At 36.5% G+C, this 24,221-nt stretch overlaps 1 protein-coding gene across 3 annotated transcripts in view; it reads right to left on the bottom strand.

Annotated features, from left to right (window-relative positions):
* LOC145662508 (protein DOP1 homolog) overlaps positions 1-11,394 on the bottom strand; it is a 166,371-nt gene extending 154,977 nt beyond the window's left edge. For 2 of the 3 annotated variants that reach the window (XM_081728179.1, XM_081728162.1), the window contains exon 1: positions 11,238-11,394. The gene's annotated coding sequence lies outside the window, so the exon portion shown is untranslated. The remainder of the gene's footprint in view (positions 1-11,237) is intronic. The other variant, XM_081728170.1, reaches the window with a different exon arrangement.
* Positions 11,395-24,221: the final 12,827 nt, after the last annotated feature.

The raw sequence follows: 24,221 nt of genomic DNA on the forward strand, positions 1-24,221 counted from the left end.
GAAACTTTATATTTCTTTAAATATCACGCGCTTTATTTTACACTTGTACTTCTAAACATTTTTTGATCTTTTTTTTATGGTGATGTTCGAAAGAAATAATGATATGTTTATGGGTTTTTGCTATCTACAAATTTATAAATTTCATAAGATTAGGAAACACAAACACAACACGCATATATACACTCCTCATGTTGGCACACTATAATAGAAACAAGTTGTACATTTGAACAATCACTAACAACACTATCACAGTATAAGTCTCCTTGTTTTGGATGCTGCCAATCTTAAAACAATTGTGTCCAGATCGAGGTTTCTGGTGATGTCCTTGTAACTCAGCAAAACAAGATCGGCATGGTGCAGTTAATGTACAACTCCTTTTGAAAAAATGCCCTAACAAAGAAGCAATTCCTCTCACCTGAAGTAGTTCTATATAAAGGTTGACCGGCTTCAGGGCAGAAATTTAGTAAAGAAAATATTCAAATTTACAAACGTATAATTTCTAATTGCTTTCTTTTTAGTAACTGAAAAAATACTTTTTGCATAACAGCTGTGAGTTCCATTTTATCACAACACATTTCAATTTTTAGACGTCGTGGACCCCGTAGCCAGGTTACGCGGACCCCTGGGGTCCGCGGACTCCAGTTTGAGAACCACTGTTCTAGACTCTTTGGAACATACTATCAACAATCATTTAGGATGATTGCTACTAAAGTCATGTTTAAGTAAAAGTAATCTGTTATGATCTGGTACTCGAGCATTCAAATAAGAAATAACTTCAAAAAAGTTCCATGTTCTAGCGCAGTTACCTTCTTTCTCGAAACGAAATTGATAAGAGAAGTAACAGTTCATTAAATTTTCTTTGTATAGTACAATTCATATCAAAGTATACATGAAATTCTTCTTTACATTGTACAAATAAGAATTCGAGATCAGTTGCTCCCGTAGGTACTAAAATGTTTAAGTTAAGAACTAATTATTTAAAGAGCTATTTACTTATTTCTATTGAAGATATCTCTTCTTCAAAATGAAACTACATTAACAAATTGTTACTTTTGTGGGCTACCCCGTAGCCTCATGGGTACAGCGCTCGCCTTCGGCGCGTCTGGTTTCGGGTTCAAACCGTACTGGGAGTCCTCGGATTCAAACCGATAGTGATTTGGATGTTACTTTAAGCTATAGGTCCCGTTTCTTTATACCCTCCCTGCTGAAGAGAGACACTAAACTCCCCAACGCACCCTGTTTTAAGTCAAAGGTGAAATTTCAAATTTATAAAGCATTATACATATTATCATCTAATAAGGTTCAATTTTTAATTGAACATTCTGTTTTTCCTATAAGTGCAACTACTACCTCCGTTTAGTCCGCTGCATTTTTTGTTTACATACCAGAAGATTGCAAGGTATTCATTTACAAAATAGTAACTTTGCATGATTAGGCTTACGTCTAATGATCTGCTTGAACATTTGATTCTGGCACCAAAAATTGGCAACAATTATTAAATTATTTTAATACAAGTATCTAATTATTTACCTCCGATAAAGATTAAGTGAATCGAACTTATCTTTAGTTTAAAGATATATTATTCTAAGTTATTTAACAAATAGTCAAGTTGCTGCTACACTACAATTCTCATTCTTCAAGTGAACTTCGGTGCATCTTCAGAAACCAGCATCGACCAACTTTCAATTACAACCATGTTCAACTCACAACACAACAAGAGTAAATACAATTCAGAAAAGGAGACTTTTCTTACTCCGTTATGACGTGACATAAAACGTAGTCAAAATCCCCCACCCCTCTCTCTCTCTCCATGTCCAATATACACAAAACAAACCCATACACCTGTGTGATTTAGAGCGAAACAGTTGTGACCCCTTGTTGAGGGATGCTGTCTTTTCAATCTCTCGCATATTAACCGAAAGCCAATGACTCACAGCAAAAGGATGTTTGCAGTTGCAAATTCCAAAAAGAACAGGAAGAAGTAAACTCTTCGTCCGCAGATTAAGGTAAAATTATGTTGTTTTTGAACACAAATACATGTTTGCGGATAGAATAACCATAAATTATTTTTCTCGTGCAGCGAAGATCGTTTGCACATGGAGCATTATATATATATATAAACAGACTCACCCTCAAATAAATATTAGCAATTCAAAGAAGCGTAGCGCATAAATAGGCCAATACTTTAAATGAGGATAATAAAAGTAAATTTGAATACATGTGGAAATACAATTTCTTCCAACATTTCAGTCAGTGTTCGAATTAAACTTTCGAACGAGAGGGGGGTGCTTATGTATTGTTGCTGTAAATGTAGAAGGCGAAAATTTATGTTACTTCTGTGATACGAGCCGGACATAAATTTTTACTGAAGGGGAATTTCCCCGGCATCCCCCGTTAATTCGAACTATGATTTTAGTTAGGGGGGCTGCAAAAAATTTAGGGGGGGCTGAGCCCGCCCTAGCCCCCCCGTAACTACGGGCCTGCTCGTAACTGTCCGAAATGCCCAACCTGGGGGAATTGCGACAATCTCCTAGCTTCTATAGAAAATAATAAGAACAATTAAAGTATGAAAACTCATAAACTTACTAAAGCTACAACATTACTACTTAAATGCATCATAGAACTCTCACCTCAATAAATGTTTACAGAAAAAATTAAACATTTAACAGGGAAGTTATGAGACAAGCAGATAGAGGGGAAAGTTCTATAATGCATTAAGAAGTGATGCCACGAGACGAGACAATCATACAATTTTCGAGACGATACATAATGTGAAAATTGATTATTAAAAGTCCCTACATTACTGCTCTTAAGAAATATAATTTACTGGAAAGCATTCTTTATGCATAAAAGAGCATACAGAAAATAATTACGAAACCTTTGCAATCAAAAATAAAGAACAGTAATACAGGTGGAAGCATGACATGTTTTCTCACATACACACACACAAAAAAAGCAATTATAGTAGTAAAAAATAAAATTCCGTGTCCGAGACTCGAACCAGTTTCAATCATATTTACTGATTGATTTTATGTTTTCGCCCGCAACTACGCTACGGATTTCTTACATGGTATACGTCTGTTCTTTTATATGATTTTTATGATCTTTAAGATATGATTTTCATTTATGATCGTATCCCAATTCGTCTCTTTTGATTGATAATTGTCACCTTTTGTTTTATTTATATGGAGTCTGCAGATATAAGAAATGTTAGAAATATTTTGATTAAGTGTTTTATTTATGGATATGAATCCACATTGTTCTGTCACTGACGTGAAGGTATTAGTTCTACGTTAACACGTTAAGTGCCGCATGAGACTACGTTGATCTCATAAATTATTTCCTTACCGCCACGTGGTGCCAGATTGGTTTCACACAACTTCTTGTTAGCTTATGACCTGTGGTGACTCACTGATCTTACTTTTTATATTAAAAATTATTGCAGTGTATAATAGGCAACCTGGTAGTACAAGAAACAGCCTTACCTGTGGAATTGTGAGTCCAACGTCTGTACACAATCGGCTAAAATTTGTATGGTGACATGCTGGTCTCACGTGGTCACTAAGCCTACTACGGACCACGGTCTATCTGGGGCCAGATGAGACCGAAGTGTCGTCACAAGAAATTACCAATATTACATAGTACCCATACTACAGAATTACCTCAAATAAATAAGTTATTACTTAGAAGGACATGGAGAAACAAAAAAATGAAGAAAACACATTTTGGCTATAGGAGATGTTCTTGTTGCAATATAGGCGACACAACCTGTTAAACTACAGAATTCCCTCCTGGCCTAGAAAAACAGCGCTTCCAACGGAGTTGGTAATTTTCTTAATTTCGGCCAAATTAAGATTATTTTGCTTCTAAGTTCTTATTTTAAACTAACATTAAACACAAACCTTAAAAATGTGTTTGTCATTACCCTTTACTGCGGTGTAAACCTTCCAAAATCTCTAACATATGAAGAAAACGGAAATATTTTCAAAAAACGTCCGATTAACGAGACATCGATCAATTTCTCGTACCTGTACATACAGTGCCTCCTGACACATTACTTAATCTGATCCTGCTGACAATGACAACTATTTTTGCGTGTGAAAATCGTGCAAAACACAAACAACAGCAAGAAGATTTCTTAAATTTTAATGTGTTTCTGCATTTGTTGATACTTTTTTTATATTTCTTGGTTATTTCACAATATTCATTCAGCACTGGGGACACCTTTGCTGAAGCACTGTCATTGCAATCATTTCTGAATACTGAAAATGATAGCATTAATTTTGATTTATCTCAACATTGTTTATTTGTATTATTTTATTCTAGCTTGATCCTTAACTATTTCTCTTGATTTGATATTATTGGTTTTCTAAAGAAATGGCTAAAAACATCTATGTATCTTTAAAAAAAATTTAAAAAGTTTAATATGCAACTCAACAAACCTTCTTTCAGGCGCTAAGGTTGAGATTAGGCAACTGAAACAGTACTAACGTGGTTTTATTGCGTAACTTAACCTTACAAGCGAGCAAGGAAGTACCACTTTGAAAATCAATCAAACCAGCCGTCTCCATGTGAACTGTAGATCTTACAAATGCTATGTTTTGTAAAAAAAATCTTCGTTAACTGTAGAATATATTGCAGAAAAATAAAGTTAGCAGTTGAATTTAAAAAAAAAATTAAAACACGCGACTTTCTTACCCGCCCCATTCCATCTTGAACACTTATAACTGACACTTTTACATTTCTTCAGTTCATCCAGCAAATGATAAACGCTTCACAATACCGCTCTTCACGTCGCTCGCTTGTATGGGTGGAAGTACACTCATGTCCAAAATGAGTGTCGCATATCTATAACTGTCTTTTTGTAAGAATATAATTTAATAATGATTTTGCAGGGTACTTTTAATACTGACACTATGTGTATAGTCGGGAAATGTATATTTGTGGTAAATTTCATTGACAATCTCTGCAATACAACGAAATTGACAGTGTTGCCAACTATCTATACTTTATCAGATGGCATTTAAGTCAGGTTAATACCTACTTCAAATCTATGCGTTAAACGACAACTCATAATTGTTATTATTTTAAACTAAAAACGCTATAACACACAAAAAAAAAAAAAAAAACGATAAAAGCTTCTACAATTGTAATAACGCAAGTGAAACGGATGGGGCAAAACACATCAAAAGTATATTAGGTTCAATACTACGAACATCATATCAGTATTGCGAACAAGTACATACAAATTTACAAGGAACTGAATTTTTTCTTTCAAAGAACTTCATCTCGAAAAAGTATTCAGATAAGTATCAAATTCAAGCATCCGTTTACTGCGAGTTGACATCTTAAATCATTCCAGAAATTAAAAAAATAAATAAAATAAAAAACATTAAATTCAATATATTGCTTAATATGTTGTAGTGGAAACTTTATAAAATAATTGTTGATTTACTTTGCTACTATAACATTACAACAACACTTTTCGGTAGCTGTAATTACAACAAGTTGTCAGAATTACTTAATTTTAAGCAGTGCTGGAAACGTAGCCAATGTTTACCACATCTCCAGATCGGTTTCAGATCAAGACCGCCAACTATTCAAAGCTGCTCACCCGTACATTCACAGCTTGAGTCCTCCAAATTCAATTTCGTTAAATTAGAACCTTACTTCAGTTAAATCCACGTATTCTTTTAAAAAATGAAAATCTAGGTTTAGCAATATAACAGAGGAGGAGGTAGACCGCACGCGAGGTAACTCAACACAGACTTTCCAATTTCAATGAAAAAAAATATGTATATAGGAAATCATGACGGAAAAATATAGGAGGTTTCGTGAAGCTGTGAAAAAGGAACATTTCAATTATCCAATACGTAGAAATTAAAAAAAAAAAAAAAACATGGAAATTACACCAATCGTTAGTGAACATACATTGTACTCTAAATATAATTAAAAAGGGTAATTATCTTGTTGCAAAATTTTATACGAGTTTCTTAGTGTTTTCGTATGTAGCTCACCAGTACTAAGCAACAACCATAAGGAAAGTGTAAAAAGAATCTACGTCAAAAAAATCAGTGTTTGTAAGTATACGTCTACAAAATGTGAATAATTTCATCACTTGCAAGATCTTTTTTTTAAAAAAAAAAAAAATAATATACATAAGTTGTAAAAAAACAATACAAAAATCAAAGAAAGATCACATAACACTTGATACAAAGAGTTGGTTTGTTAAGTATCTAAGTACACAATTGCACTCAGAACTTAGTGCATATAAGGAAATATATACAAGAGTAAAAGTATGTTACACTTTCATCCTCTTCAGTGTCTGAATATGATCATTTGCCATCTTTCGTTTTTCTTTGTTCTGCTTGTCTTGAATTGTCTGTAGTTCATTCATCTTCAAGAATGTGGTCTGGAGCATTGCCTGGGCAACACTACTATCAGCATATATATATATATATATATATATATATATATATATATATATTTAATACCGCAGAAGACAATCTTGTTTGACCATCTTTCATCAGCCTAGTAGCTACTTGCGTTTCCTTCTGTAATCTTTCGTCCATTTCATCTAATTCCTTCAGAGATGATTCATTCTTTGAAACTTCCTTTGATATAGTTTCTTGCTTCGCATTTCTTAACGCACTTTCTTCTCTGTAAATCTTTGTCACTGCAGCCTCTTTGAATCTACACTCTTCTAAGTATTTTTTATACTTTCTCCAGGCGTTCTGAATAGCATCTATTAATTGCTTTGTAACAGGTATGTTTCCAACTTTTCTTCCATACATTCTAATCCTGTCCTTTACTGTCTTCAGAGTCTTTATACTCTCGTGTGCAAGACAATACGTTCACCATCAGCACTACCATGAAATACTGACAGGCAAACTTCAACCACTTTAGACATCATTGAATATTTAATTGTTCCACATGAGTTTCTTATTTCACATACTCTTGCTCAGTATTGATCCACGGGCAAGTATCTGACATCACCACACTCACTTTTTCCATAAACCAAGAAGCTTCGATAAGTGGCTCCACACAATAAGAGTTCCCACTCGTCCATGAAGACATCGATGATCTTACAATATACAAATACATGCTTCATTTCTTTTGTCAAATTCCGTGCAGGGGATAAACAAGTAATCTCCTTTCTGAATAGTGGATGTATACAATGCAGGTATTTCAACAATGGTTTCAATATTGATAATTTCTTAAGCAGTTTTGAAACCACACAAATGAAGAATCGTTTTACATCATCCCTGAACTCCCTCTTCAGTTAGTTATTACTGTTTTGACGTTTTATAGAACATTTTTTTTCAGTCTCTACTTATATTTGTACAGATAAAAAAATAAAATCGTGACCCAAAAGCTAAATTTCTTGACTTTCATGACTGTTTTCTGATTTTGTGATTTTTTGTGACAGATAGACACCCTATCAGTAGCAATGCCACAAAAATATAGGAGCACTGGAAAGCCACGAAACAAAATTGCTGGTTACATGGAGGCTAGAAAATTACTATGAGGCTCATACAAAGTTACCACTCTGTTCGTATCTTACTTTGTGTTTCTTATCACAGCAGGGTACGCAAATAAGACTACTTTTTATTTTATTTATTTATTTTGCTACATGATAATAATAATGATTGAATTGTTGCTTTTAACCAATAAAAGAAAAACCGGGTCAAAATTATTAGTTCACCCGTATATCTTACACGAGTTGTTAAAACCGTACAATCGGTAGTCATATTCGAGATACCTAATTGTTGTAAACAGCATTATAATCTTTACACCTACTGAAAAACATCTGTGCGATGAAATGTGGTACCGATCACGTTCATACAAAAATATTGAACTCAATTTCCCTGAAGGTATTAATTTTGCAATTTCCAGGTATACTGGAAGAAACTAACAGTAAGAGAACACAAATTTTAAGAAAAATATATTTATATATTTAAGAACGGCCATCCTTCTCCCCAATGAACGATTGCAATTAAATATCGAGTGACTAAGAAAATAAATAAAATTTAAAATATCCAAAACTTTGTTCTATACTTGAATACATTCAAAATATACAAAAATATTTAACTCAATTTCCCTGATATTTCCAGGCTTTTTATTAGATACGATCGATTTCCCTGAATTATCCAGGATTTTTTCTTCCAAAATCAATTTCCCTGAGATTTCCAGGTTTTCCATGTAGTGTATGAACCCTGCCGATTTAAGCATTTTCTTTAAAATTAAACTCTTCAACGTTGTTCCTACCCAAACACTACGGTACTTTGGATGTACATTGCCCCGTCCGTCTCACTTCCGTTATTACTGCTCTAGTGGCTTCCAAAATTTGATATCTGTGACATTGTAACGTCCATAATTTGATCCAAAACGCAGAGTCGATTTTATCGAAATTTTGGGCACAAGATACTCGATTGGTACGCCACTTCTCAATCCACACAAAAATTACCATCACCCAGCAAGAAAACGCGTAACGGTATACTTCAAATAACAGTTTTCATACCACAATGCGTATGCTTTCTTTACGGAAAAATTGCCACAAGAGTGGAAAGAATCAATCATTGTTCCAATTCACAAGAAAGGCAACAAAAAACTGACTGTAATAATTATCGAGGCATTTTTCTTCTGTCAACGTACTATAAAATCCTCTCAAACATTAAATTAGCAAGATTGACCCCATACGCAGATGAAATTTTTGGAGATTATCAGTGCGAATTTAGACGAAATCGATAAACTATCGACCAAATATTTACCATTCGATAAGTACTCGAAAAGAAGTGGGAATGCAATACCCCGATACATCAACTATTTATTGATTTTTAGAAAGACTTACGACTCGGTTAGGAGAGAAGTTGTACAACATTTTTACAGAATTCGGAATACCGAAAAACTAATTAGATTAAATAAGATATGTTTAAATGAAAATCAAAGTTCAGCCCAGGAAGGAAATTTTTTGTCAACGAGCTTTCACGTCGAAAATGGCCTGAAACAAGGAGAAGCGTTGTCGCCATTATTATTCAACTTTGTTCTGGAATACGCTATACGGAAAATCAAAGACAGCAACCAGGGCCTAGAGTTGAATGGTATTCACCAGGTTATGGCATAATGATGTAAATGTTATTGAGGATGATAGGAGAACAATAGAGAGAAATGCAGAGGTCTTATCAAACGCTTGCAGGCACATGGGTTTAGAAGTAAATGCTGAGAAAACCAAATACATGGAAGTTCGTCGGGATCGTAATACGGCAAATTGTGGATGCGTTAAATTATCGAATAATACTTTTAATAAAGTAGATATTTTCAAATATCTAGGATCAATATTAACAGACGAAAACCATATTTACGAATAAATTAAATGTAGACCAAAAGCAGGTAATTTGTGTTATTATTCAGTTTAAAATCTCTTGTTGTCGCGAATTTAGTCGAGGAATTTCAAGCTTAAAATATGTAAAACGATAACCATGCCTGTTGTTCTGCATGGTTGCGAAACATGATCGGAGAACAATATCCTGAGACGAATATTCGGACCCTAGAGAAACGGGAATAGAGAATGGCGGAAACTTCATAATGAGGAACTACATAATTTTTACGGTTTACCCAACATTGTTAGGATCATCAAGTCTAGGAGGCTCACGTGGGCAGGTTATGTAACCAGGATGGAAGAAAGTAGGAAAGCTTTCAAAATCTTAACTGGGAGACCAACGGAAAACGACTATTAGAAAGACCTAGGCGCAGATGGGAGAACAATATTAAGATGGTTCTCGCAGAAATAGGAGTACAAAGTAGAAACTGGATCCAATCAGCTACGGATAAAAGTTAGTGGAGAGCTTTTGTGAACGCGGCATTGAACATTCGGGTTCCATAGGCCATAGAGTTAGTATCCGTTCTATAAGGCTTCCTGATGAGGGCTATTGGTTTTGACATTGGTGAGGAGGAAGTTGAACCTTGCTTCAGGGTAATTGTCGTTAAAAAGAAAGAGGGATTTACAAGAAACGCTCCAGTTAGTCTTCATGCACACTGAAAATTATCACCAGTTTAGATAGCTTAACGTAACGTAGAATAGGGCAGAGTAGAGAAGGAAAGGGTTACATTAGAAGAAGATAAGTCTGGACCTCTTTCGTGAAAATTAATCCTATAAGGTGCAATCAGCCACGTTAAGGATACCAACTGGAATGGGCGTTGTAAAGTTGAGCCAAGAAACAAAACGAATCCAATTTTCATTCAACACATCACAACTCTTGGAAGACAAATCCTATCAACTGGAATTTAAATCTCTAGTAGGATGGAAACTTCCTCACAAATGAATTCTTAATCTTAAAAGGAACACGGTCATATTGAATGAAAACGGTGCAATGAAGAAATCGGGAGAACCTCGAGAAACCCACGCACACCGTTTTGCTACACGGATCAATCGTGAACTGAAGCCCATCTGAAAGTGATCACACTCCAAAAATGATCCTTTTAAGAACAGAGAGTAGATTCACTGAAAGAAGTAGCTATATATGCAATGAATTTATGTATGGACCCTTACAATAAACATGCACTTAAGTAACCTTTTTACCACATATTAGGCTTTTGAAAAAAAAATCATCCAGCCTAATCCTGGCCTCGGATTGATTCAACAGCATTCTTTTCTAAATTATTTTCCTCAGTTTCTACGTTATTGCTTCTCAACTCAACCCTACATTATTGGCTCTCCATAACTTTGCTGTACACACTGATTTAGCACTTTTATCGCCTAGTGGAAAAGTGTCGAATTATTTACAGAAATTTTAACTGTTTCTGATGGTGACAAAATTTAAGGTGAATGATACGAAAAATTTTTACCATACACAAGTTCGTCTTTCACAATGTTATCGATAAAAATAGTATGGCAATAGTATCTACATTTAAATATACTAAACTAGTAATAATTACTTCAGTTTTCGTTTTATTGGCGATTGTATCGTCAGCTTAAACAATGCATTTTGACAGTGACAAATACCTACATATGTACACTAAAACACCTAAAAAATCTAAAATTTCTTAGGTTTCCAGTTAAAAATTTTCAATAACGAGAAAGTATGAAGATGATGGTAGGTTGCTGCAATAGCTACCGTTATGACACTGATGTCTAAATATTACTTAAATATGACATTATCACCGTCCGACATCAGTCTAACTGCACCCAATCTTTACGTATCACATCGACATTATTATTAAATAAATATATATATTACCTTGATTATGTATCTCGTTCAGCGTTATAGAAACGCACAGTAAGAACAATTCCACAAAAACTTCCTGGTTAACATAAAACTCTGATAACACATTATCACTAAATGCATGCCACACAACCTCTCCTCAGCGACCTAAATATACGATTGTCGTTTGTTTCTTTTCAATGTTTACAGTTACTCAAAGTAAATGGGGTGCAAAATTGATTATGCCTTTGTTGAGCACTTTCCGTAACGTTTTGCGTCGACGCAACGTAAAATTTGCGATGTAGTTTGCGATAATCGGCTTAACAGTTATAATGACATTTTGCATATTTTGAGGGTAAGGACAGGAAGACTCTACTCAAAACAACCCCATGTCAAAGGGCTCCGGGAACAATAATCCGAGTCAAAAGGACTCACGTCAAAAGGGCCCAAGTAAAACAGATCAAAGCAGGAGTAGAAATCAGGAACGCACAAGGACAGTAGTCGGAGTGAGACGGAGTGCGGTGGAATGCCATAACGCTTCTGATTTTTGAGTTATCAAGACATACCGTCACGGGAGAATATGCTAAATACCTTTAATAAATGTATTTTTATACACAGGAATTGACGAATAGCTTTGCACGTAAAAGGATTTTATTTCTTATGAAGAAATAATTTATAAATTGACAACACCGACATTTTTGTTATATTTTTACTACCTTTTCTTTTTTTAAAATGAGGTGTCTTTAAAAGAAGTTCTAGTTTACATTTTGATGTATCATAAATTTATTGAATTGTTCATTTCTTATGTATGTGTGTGTGTGTCTTCTTGCTTTAATGCATATAAATGCCGTGTTTTGAGCATGGATGGATTTATGGGTTGTCTGCTGTCGGGGCGGATCTTCCGGAGATTTTAATATCCTTTATTCGAGTGGAAGTTTGGGAATTTTCCCGCGGGAAATCTTATCTATATAAAACTACATGAACTGACCTAAAATAAACAGGTACATTCGGTTGACATGGAAAGTTGAAATTTGGAATGATAATGGTTTTCCGGGACTAACTCACTGGGAAATTGCAAAAAGTGAAGAAGGTCTAAAGGGGGGATGAAAAAATTCCCCATGTTATTTAAATGATCCTTTTTTTGGACCTATAGTCTCATGTTTTAGGTACTTGGAATTGGAATAAAAACTTGCAATTCGGTATGCTTGCACGTTTTTGTTAGTGTTAACTAATTTAATCATCGAAAATAAAAAGTTCCAACTCTAGAGTGGTTTTATGGGGAACTAAGAAATCTTTCCCATATTATTTACATGGGATTTCTTCTACACCCCAAAATGTTTAGGCACTTCCGGCAGGATTAGAATGATGAAAGTTGGCATAATTGTAACCTTTCAGGACTAACCCACAGGAAAATTGCCAAAAGTGAATATTTTTTTTGTTTATAAGGGGTCTAAAGGAGATGAAGAAATTACCATGTTATTTAAATGGGTGTTATCTTGGGATACAATATCGTATCTTTTAGGTAGTTAAAATACGAAAAAAAAAAAAAAACTTGAAATTGGTAGATTTGTGTGTTAAAGAGGCTCTAGGCCGTAGACTGAGTAAACACGAGGGTCTGTGGTGAAACCCCTAGCTGGGCCAAATTCAAGAAAGGTTAAGAGCAAACGCACGAACTTCACTGTTGATGCAAAGGGTGATACATAAGAGACCCGAGGTCGCAGGCCGAGGAAGTGGGGAGCTATATATAAAAAATTATCTAAAATCACCAATATTAGTGTCGAATTCATTGTTTTTGGGGTCGCTGAGATGAATGGTGACTTTTTTTTTTTTTTTTTTTTTGTCGTTTAAATCCAAATTCAGCCCCCCAGCTAGCCAAAAGCTTGTCTATATTATAAAATTGAAAGAGACTATGTTTGTGACTCTTAATCTCCTGAACCACCCCACCGATCTCGATGAAACCTGTTAAATCTTATTTACAGAAGAAGCACTTTCCTATTATTAAGATTGTGTACAGTTGTTGTAATACAATAAATCTATAATAAGAAACGTAAGAGAAGAAAACCATATGCTCAAGAAATCTCTACACAAGAGAACAAATTATTTGATTTCTAGAATTAGTTCTCAATAATGTTATGCCACTCTTAAATAAAGATAACCAAGAAAGTTCTGTCGCTTTTTCACCTACCTCTTTCGAACATCGATATGTCACCTAAGACGTACCTGGAAGATCAAAAATAGTGCCCATCAACATCGACGACCATCTGCCAACGTTCTGGAAGGCTATGCATTTCATCGCGGAAAAACTTGGTGGACCGCGAAGCGGAGAAAGTATCAAGTGCATTTTGCACCTCTACTAGAGATTTGAACTGGCGTCCTCTAACGTGATTGTTCAAGGAATGGAACAGGTGATAATCAGATGGTGCAATGCCCGGGGAGCATATCAGACACTGGCGGATTAAACCAAACGTCTTGGGGGGGGGGGGCTCTTTGTTGTGGAGTGGAATATGTTCCCATAAATTACCCCCCTCCCAAAAAAAGAAAGGTAAAGCGGATACAGTAAAAGAGGGTAAAAGATATAATTGCTACGGAATTTTTACCACAATGCCCCTCCCCCAAAACGATATTCTGTCTACAGGCCTGGTCGTGGCTATACTTTACTAAATATTTCGCTAGAAAAATATCAGGTTAAACATTTCTTAGAACGCTCATAATGTTTCTGCATTTTAGTAAAATTAGTGATGAGCGCAAGAGTCTTGGTCTTGCAGTTTTTGCAAGAGTCTTGCATGCAAGACCAAGACCAAGACCAAGACCAAGACCAGGAATCCCGATGCAAGACCAAGACCAAGACCAAGGGGTGCAAGACCAAGACCTAGACCAAGACCACACCTGCAAGACCAAGACCAAGACCAAGACTCTTGCGCAAGAGTCTTGCACAAGTACCGGCTCGGTGGTAGAGCAGTCACATGTGGTTATACGGGTCCCTGGATGGATTCTAGCATGCTCCATGGGAACTTTTTGGTGGGCAAACACCGTGTGCGTTGGGTTTTCTCGGTGTTTTGATGTTTCCTCCTACTTTCTTCAATTCACCATTTCATTCATTTTTAATCAATACCGCCTCCCTTGGCCTCGATGCATAATCTTGAGACGTTAAACTAGATATTTCGTTTCGTTTCAAAACATATTAGTGGTGTTTTTCTTCCAAAGCTAAAGAGAAATGTAGAATTGAACATTGGTAATACCGTACATGGGTATAGCCTTGACTCCGAGACTCAAGCATCCGTTGGGAATTTTTTAATGTCTGCTCATAAAATTAATATCGAAATAACATTTTCATGACATTGAAAAAACTTAATACATGTGACCGCAAGTTTTGATTTCATGGGCGGATGCTTATACGTTGAATAATTGTTTATCAATACAACTTTTAGCGTCCTTAGGTATACGACTCATCGAGGATTGAACGATATAACTATATTATAACCTACAACAATAAATCTATATTATAAAATTGAAAGTGACTATTTTTGTGACTCCTAATCTCTTGAACCACCCGACCGATCTCGATCAAATTTTCAACATAGATGGAGCTTCGGCCTGGTAGTGTTTTCATCATTTCACTTTGACGGTAAAACTTAGGGGAGGGGAGAAGGGGGAGTTATAAAATAATAAATAAAACTTAATAACTTGAACCAAACGAGTAATCTCGATCAAATTTTTAACATAGATGAGGTTCAAGCCTGGAATGTTATATGTCAGTTCACTTTGATGGTAGAACCTAGGGGGAGAAGAGGGGAAGGGTATATATATATATATATATATATATATAACTTATTAAATCTTGAACCACCTGACCGAACTCGATCTTATTTTCAACATAGATGAGAATCGGACCTGAGATGGTTTCTGTCATATCACTTTGACGGTGCAGTTTAGGGGAGAGGGAGAGGAAAGATATTTAAAAATGATTGAAATTGACCGACATTAAAATGGAATCTATAGTTTTGGGGATCGCTGAGGTAAACAATGATACTTCCGGTGCTGTTTAAATCAAAATTCAGCCCCGTAGCTGGCGGAGGGGAGGGGAGATATATAAAAATGATCGGAAATGGCGAATATTAGTGTCGAATCCATAGTTTTCGTGGTCGCTGAGTTGAATACTGAAACTTCCTATACCGTTTAAGACCAAATTCAGCCTCGTAACTTGGGGAAGATGGAGATACATAATAATGATTAAAAATGACCAAATATTATTGCCGAATACATAGTTTTCGTGGTCTCTGACACGAAGAGTGACACTTGTGATGCCGTTTAAATCCAAATTCAGCCCCGCAACTTGGGGAGGAGGGAGAGAGAGTAACATAAAAATAATCGAAAATGACCGATATTAGAGAGCGCTTTACTAATAGTAAAAAAGTAATTGACTAAAGAAATATATTATTATTATTATTATTATTATTATTATTATTATTATTATTATTATTATTATTATTATTATTATTATTACTATTATTTTAGCTTAACTCAACAAAGTGGGTTCTTGATACTAGTAATCCATATTCACAAGTGAGACTTCAAATAACTTGGAGTTTGATGCCGTTATTTTGTGTTTCTAATACAGGTCAACATTATTTATATAAATTGAGTTTACACAAAAGACATAGACAGTTGAGTCGTTTTCAGTTTTCACGCAAATTATTCTAAAATATTAAGAGATTTGATTATAATAATTATTATTTTAATTTTCTCTCCCTCTTTTTTTGGTCAATATTGCTAAACATATCATCATCATCATCATAGCTATTCTGCAATTATTGGCAGGTTATTTGCTTCAACAGACAAGGTTCGACGTTCGGTGGTCCTCACCTAGTCTCTTCGTCTTGACGTAGCAATTTTCTGTTTTAATACCGTCCTTCAGGTAGTCTGCTTCGCTCTCTCCCTTTTTTTCCTTCCACAATACTCTGTAGCACGTCCCTCATAATACAGTTCCTCTTCAGCCAATATCCTAAACAGTTCCCTTTTCCCCTCTTAACAATATCTAAAATTCTTCTTTTTTGCTCCTACTGCTAATATTTCTAACACCTTCTCATTCGTTTCGGTTCAACACAGCTAATTCTCTCCTTTCTTCTCCATGCCCATGTTTCGAAAGTATGCAAATTTTTCATCGCTTTTGCGTAATATGAATGTCTCTGCCCCATAAAGTACATATTGGAATCAGTAAAACAAAGTTTCAATATTTAGTTGAAAGTTTGTTTAATACAAGAATTAGCTAGTCGTGGTTGGAAAGAAAAATCTGACGCCTTTAGAGTGTAAAAATAATTTTGCAATTCATGGTATTTCAATAATCTGAGTCGTCTAATTTTCTTTCATGTACCTCAGGGGTAGCCTCCCCAGTTTGGGAATCAGTGGAGTGTTGGATTTGTTAAAAAATATAAACAGATTAAGAAACGTTGTGATTTAGGCATATCTTATAAGTAGTGAAGCATGGGCACCCATTAAAAAAAATAAAGATCATCACCTATGTTGTACGCTATCATACTTACACGACGTTAAATTATATTACATTTAGAAACATACATGTATTTTTCCGTTACTACTGGTGCATTGTAGAGTTTATTATCCCTTATATCCATAGTAAAATTTACCTATGAAAAGCTTGAGATTTCTTAAATGCAAGACTTGCAAGACTCTTGCATGCAAGACCAAGACCAAGACCAAGACTGGGTGTGCAAGACCAAGACCAAGACCAAGACCAAGGGTTCCAGTGCAAGACCAAGACCAAGACTCGATGTGCAAGACCAAGACCAAGACCAAGACCACCCCGGTCTTGGTCTTGGTCTTGCATTTGCTCATCACTAAGTAAAATGAATTAGACAAAAGGACAAAAGAACTTACGACAAGTTACAACGAAAAACGCGCTTTTTGGTGAATACCACCCAAGGCGTGTCTGTGGATATAATATTGTCGCGATCTACGACAATGTTCCTGTGACATTCAAAAGTGTTAGTCCTCCTACTTTCTCCATTCCATCATTTCATTCATTGCTCATCAGCACCGTCTTCTTTAGCCTAGCCCGCATAACCATGGGACGTAAAACTCAAAAATTTCATTTTCATTTTTTCCATTCAGCCGCTATTCGCCAAAACGAGATCGCAACCACGTTTTCAGTCGGTGCAATGTGGATTAAGATTGTTATGCACTAGCCGTATCGTATGCACAACAGTTTTCGAATAGTCACGCGAAGATCTTCGTCACTGGTGGCCAAGGCTTCCAACGCAGTCCGTGATAGAGTTTTACCTTCCTCTTTAATTCTCTTCCATTTAGAAGTACAGATTGCAAATTCAGAACTAAGGAGGGAAAACAGCATTTTTTCTTCAGTTCCGATAGTTTTGTAAAGTCCGATAGTTTTAGAACGCGGAGGTGTTGCTCAGAGTTTTGTCAGTTGCACGTGTTGCCAATAGAATGTTGAGTCCGTATACGTTTAAAGCTTCCGGCGCAAGACGCATTTTGATGTCTTCTACGACCGACTCTATCAACGGAATGTAGACAGTTCTTCAATAGTAAGATGTCGTGTCATCTGCCCTGAAGTGAGTACGATGTGTTTGTCTTTGGGTGAGATGAGGAGCTCGAATCTGCACGTCGACACTGGCAGCCATTCTGGATATTGCTTCGAAAATTGCCTTGAATTCTTCTTTGCTGTTTGAACGCTTCTTGTTTAATGCTGCGATAGTGTCCTGAATGACATCTGACGCTGCGTTCATGTCTAAATCTGTCTTCTGCAAAAGTCGATGAAGGAGAGAGTTATCGCGAGAACATCCTGAAGACAAGTAATAGTTACGATAAACTCGCTGTCTTGCATGGCAGAAGAAAGTGCCCGTGCTTTGGCTGTATCTAACTTGGATCACTTGGAACACACTGTGAAGCCTCACTAATTTTCTTGAAATTTCAAGTGAAATTGTAACACCATGTAGTTCCGTTCAACCCGTCTCGTTACATAAAATGTCTCCAATTGGCCACCAAGCGTAAGCTTAAGAGCAGTATTACGTTTTGACGATGCGGTGGAAAACACAATGATCTCTTTCATTGTTGCCAAACATTTCCTCACGCACTATACTGACGATGACCTGAAGATGGACAAGTTGAGGCTGTGATTGCAATATGAACAGTACAGCGCGTTTGAAGCCTCCTTCTGGATCTCCTGCACTGCCCCGTGACTTGGAGAGGTCATGACGGCGCAAACATCTGTACCAATACCAAGGCAGTTTTTCGGGTCGAGTGAGAAGTCTCGTAGCAAAGATAGAGCAATTTTTCCCATTTTCCCTCCAGTCAGTGAGAGTTCGGGCGGTTCTGCGTCTTCGGATTCCGAGCTCGAACCAATGTCCTCACGTTTCAGCTCTGCTGATCGAGGATCAATGAAAATTAAGCAGTCTTCTCTTATTTCACCCATGTGTTCGTACCTTAGAATCAAAGACAGCTGAGATGTGTGCGAAACGTCCGTAGTTTCATCAAACATAATAGAATAAAACTGATTCTCCCGCACTCGATTGACAATATTATAGACGTGATTTCTCATCCACAACCCACAATGAGGGCATTTTGTGTGGTTTTATTGGCAAAAATTGTCCTTTTCGATGCTTTCTTCCAATGATTCTTTAAGATATCGTTACCACAAGTCATTCTAAATTTGCCCAATTCTCGAAAATTGCCCTCTTTGAACTTAGTTTCTACACCGTCACCATCTGAGGCCCAATTATCCGCACAAGCATTTTCCCTGTGGCCTTGAAAAGCAATGCCTTGCCTTCCAAGGAATATCACATTCTACAACATTAATTTCAGTTTGTCGCGATTTAGGATTACTTGTCTTCTTGACGAGTTGATTTGATTCTCGACTGGTTTCACTGGTTCCCAGTAGTTTTTCAGAAACGTTTTTCCGACCTCAACAGCGTTAATGTACTATTATGCCTTGTTGTGAGTTTCTAAAATACCGTAGAAAGTAGCGAATTTCTCCAAAGGTTTAGTCAAAAGAGTTTGGAGGGCATGTTTATTCGATAGTCCCCAACCAAACCCGTTGCAAAAAATGAGCAATATTTACAAAAAAAAAGAAAAGAAAGAAAAGAAAAAGAAAGAAAGAAAGAAAAAAGAAAAGAAAGAAAAAAAGACCCCTCTCATGGGAAAGAACTAGCCATGGATAGTTTTCCTGATGTTATGGCCTCAAGTAAAATCGTCCTTCTTCCTGAAATTTATCTGATATTATGACTCGAGTTATCGTTAGCGTAGTATCGGCATGCTGGACAGACACAATTTTTAAATAGAATTTAAAGAATTAACCCTCTTTTGAAATAACACAAGAACGATCCCAAACTTTCGTTCGGGTGGCGGTAAGCTACAAGCAACAGTGTGTGTAATTTTAATACTTTGGAGGGCTCTTGGGGGGGGGCGATCGCCCCCCTCGCCCCCCCCCCCCTTTAATCCGCCCATGATATCAGATGCAATTGCGTTCTCCATCCAAAGCTTAGAATGGTATCCCGGGTCATCCTAGGCACGTAGGGCTTAGGGTTTTCCTGTAACAAGAGGACCCCTTTGTGATTCAGAAGTGGTCGCTCCAGAGTTTGTAGTTTGAATTGTAGTCCCAGTTCCTCACATGTCTGGCCACTGTTTGCCCCAATTGCAGCCTGAAGATCTTCATTTTATACATGTGCTGGTCTTCCGGCAAGTAGTGCGTCTTCGTGTGTTTCCTCACCGTCCTTAAACTTGTTAAACAACCACTGAACTGTCCGTGTAATGACAACACCCTACAGCGGCGTTTGATCCCAGTTTGAAGTTGTACAACATACACGCCCTAGTTCGATGTTCTGTGGAGGTCCCATGTTCACTCTGTCCTTACCCAAGTTCACGGTGTAACTGAACTGCCACTACCAGGTAGTATGTTGGATATACCCACATCAACAACTGACCTTCGCCTTATCTTCATTCACATTCAACTGACGGTGTGAGGGGCAATTGAACACATATCTCCACAAAAGCGACAGAACTTTCTTGATTACCTTTATATCTCGAGAAAGATAAAGAAATTTGTGATGTCTTTAATGCATCATTCAGTCTTCATCACTCTGTTCATTAACTGATGTTGAATTTTTATATTCGCTGGGACAACTACACATTTGAGTGCACAAGAAACCGCTATTCTTACATATGCATTTCAAACTAACACACTCAAGTCTCTGACAGCTACACATGATAATCTCTAAACAAGCCTTGGGAATATCTTCGAGTGTTTTCAAAACTGGCTTAAAAATTTGGTCCTCCAAGTAGCATCTGGAGTCTTCTGGCCTTGATAGATCAATCTCCCACTTATCAGCATTTCCCAAATTGCTGTTTGGTAATGGGATCTCTTTATATGTTCTTTCAGAGCATTACCAGTTGGAGATAATTCCTCCAGGCTGCATTTTCCTAAAAGTAGGAGCCTAGCATCCTTCGCATTAACTTTAAGGACCTTTGTGAAAAAGTTCTGCAGATTCAATAGCGCTTGCTGATAAAGAAATGTCCAAAGAAATGTGTACATTATTGAGAACTAATTCTAGAAATCAAATAATTTGTTCTCTATGGGAAGATTTCTTAAGTGTATGGTTTCCTTCTATTACCTTTCTTATTATAGATTTATTGTATTACAACAACTGTACACAATCTTAATGATAGGAAAGTGCTTCTTCTATAAATAAGGTTTAACAGTTTAGAAACTGACCATTAGAAAATGTGTTAGGCATATCTTATTCTTTGCTTTTTTTTCTTACCGTTACAGTAAATATTGAGGGGAAAAGGTGGTAATATATAATAAAAACGTAGGTGGCAAATTGTTCATGATTCTCTCTTAAAGACAATTTTGAAATCTGGTTCCTGCTCTATTTCGCTCAGTATCATTGTACTACATAAATCAAATGGCTTGTACCAAAAACAACCCTTGTCGAAACAAAATTTATTTTTTCAGAAAAATGAATAGATGTGCATGTTTTAGGAGTTAGGAGAGACACGTATAAGGAAACAGATAACAGATTTGCAGTCTCTCATACTGTATACTAGAGGAAGCTCTCTTTTCATTCTTCAAAGAAACTGTTTTGACAAGGGTTATTTTCCGAAAAGCCCCCCAATTGATATTACAAATGAATGTTTCTAATTAGATTATAGACAGACTTAATCATCAGGATTATATACTTGCAGGCAGACAAGATTTTATATATATAAATCATCAACTGCTAATATCTACCGTTTGTGGGAACGTAACTCTTGGGCCGCGCCCTGATCAGTTTCGCACATAACAGAATAAAGTCATTTATAACTCAGGCATTATTAGTCCTACAGTAATATAAATATACATTTTTTGAAAGAACATAAAGTGATAAAAAAAAAACTTTTCGAGGAAACATTTTTCCGAATTCGATCCTGTAAAGAATCTGTGGCTAAAAAATTTGGCGTCACCCGCAACTAATATTAAGTAAAAAAGAAAATAACAAGAACACTATCATATTTAGCTCAAAAATGCACTTGAATTAAATTGTAGAAGACAATTAGAGAAACAAAATGAAAAAGTTTGGACGCACTAGCTTCAAATGGTTACGGAGATATAGTGAATAATAGAAACGGCTAAAATTTTGGCTCTCTCCCTCTCCTCCCCTGCCGTGAGGTGTTTTTTCTGGCATCCGGCATTTTGTGATCAGTGATGGCTACACAGGGTGGCCCATTTTAATCTTTCCACGGAAATATCTCGAAAACGGTTGAACATAAATGAACTGAACAAAATCTCAAATAGTAAATACCATGAAGCAAATCGAATGGTGATGTCGCAGTGCCCCCTAGGGCCGCTCTTCAAGGGATCCCGGGGTCCTACTTTAAAATGGAAACATGGGGCGAGTGACACTTCATTCGATAGATCTTTAAAAACTATAAAGCGATGTGGCAAAAAAAAATCATGTTTGTCACCGTATTCAAAATGGCCGTCAAGATGGCCTTTCTTGTGAATTTGAACAATGATTGATTCTTTCCACTCTTTTGGCAATTCTTTCTTGTTCCAGATAAGGAGAATGAGTTTGTGTATCTTGTTCCACAATTTTTCGCCTCCAGCTAAAATTAACTCAGCCGGAATTTCATCTACACCCGGAGATTTGTGTTTCTTTAATTTCTTTATAGCGGTTTCTACTTCCATTCGGTTGGGTTCTGGAATATACGGTGCTGCAATGTTTATCTCCTTTTCTCCACGCACACTAGTTTTTGGTTGCGTGTTAAGCAAATCGTCAAAGAAATCTTTCTATCTATTTAAGATGCTATCCGTGTCAGTGAGAACTGTACCGTCAGATTTCTTTAATATATAAGCACGAGGTTGATAGCCTTTCTTAAATTCGTTGATTCCCTTATACATGTCCCGGATGTTTTTATTTTTACTATTATCTTCAAGTTCCTTAATTTTTGCTTTCAGAAAATCGCGTTTCTACGTTCTAAAAGTTTTGGAAGTTTCCCCCCTGATATCTGCGAAATTTTGTGTAGTTATTTCATTCGGATTTTGTAGCCAGCGTAATTTTGCCTGTGTTCTCTTCTCTGCTAGTTTTATGCATTCCTGGTCGAACCATGGTTTGTTCCTATGTATTTCCGCGTGTCCCAATTTTTCATTTGCTGAAATTTTAATGCTATCTCTAATTTCAATCCAGGTATCCTCAACAGTAGTGCACTCCGAATCTTCTAAAGCCGAGAATCTATTCGAAACTTCAATCTGGTATTTCTCTCTTACCTGGCTCTCTTCTAATTTCTTTAAATTGAATCTCTCCGTTTTCGGACAATGAATATTACCTTTATTGAACGATAACCTCTCTCGTATTATCGCTGCTACCAGGTATTGGTCAGTGTCACAATCAGCCCCTCTAAACGACCGGACATCAATTATGCTAGATTGCCTTCTTCTATCTACTAAAACGTGATCAATTTGATAATGTGTTTTCCCGTCTGGTGATGTCCAAGTGTATTTATGAACGTCGCGATGTGGGAATTTTGTACTCTTCACGATTAGGTTTTTGGATGTTGTAAAGTTCACGAGTCTAACAACGTTGTCTTACTTTCCTTATGCAGACTTTCGTTCCCTATAATCGGTTTGAAAATATCTTCTCGTCCTGCCTTCGCATTGAAATCCCCTAATAGAATTTTCATATGGTATCGCGGGAGTTGGTCAAATATCCGTTCCACTTCTTCGTAAAAACTATATTTTATATCGTCATCCTTATCTTCAGTTGGGGCATGTACATTTAAAACAATAATATCACACCACCGTCCCTTAAGAGTAATAAAAGAAAGTCTGTCAGTAACGAATTCAAGCCGTTTAATTGCTGGTAATATACGTTTATGAACGAAAAACCCTGTTCCTAACTGGCGATTTTTATTTCCTTCCCCGTAAAAGAACGTAAAATTTCCGGAATTCTCAGATCCATTTCCTTCCCACCTAACTTCCTGAACTCCTACAACGTCCATCCTGTATTTTTCTAACTCACTCGTTACGGATTTTAACGCTCCTGCCCTATAAAGACTTCTAATATTCCTTGTTCCAAATCTCATGTCCATTTTCTTTTGCTGAGGTCGTGCCAAGTTATCAGTCCTTGTCCGAGACTTTTGTGAATATTTCTGAACATTTTTTTTTTTTTTTTTTTTTTTTTACAGGATGAGGTTGTTAGCCCTACCCAAACCCCCAAGCTAGAGGACCACTCCTAGTCGGCTGCCCGGGACTGCTTATTCAGTATATTCGCAGCTAACCTCTATATCTAGAGGCCTTCTCCTCGATCCGCAACCTGAGGACGCGCCATGCCGTGGTGACAGGAACCCACGTTACACGATAAGCCCTTTATTACATTTCTTAAATTCGGGTGAAGTTCTGTAGCAGCAGGAGCAATAGTTATAGTAGATTAGGTAATGACAGGTTTAATTGAGTACTGCTACCATGTTTTGAATCCTTTAAAGAGGTATACCGTCTACGGAACTGTACCCTCAAAT

This window comes from Thermobia domestica, chromosome 1 (genome assembly GCF_964235325.1).
Source record: "Thermobia domestica chromosome 1, izTheDome1.hap1.1, whole genome shotgun sequence".
NCBI classification, from domain to species: domain Eukaryota; kingdom Metazoa; phylum Arthropoda; class Insecta; order Zygentoma; family Lepismatidae; genus Thermobia; species Thermobia domestica.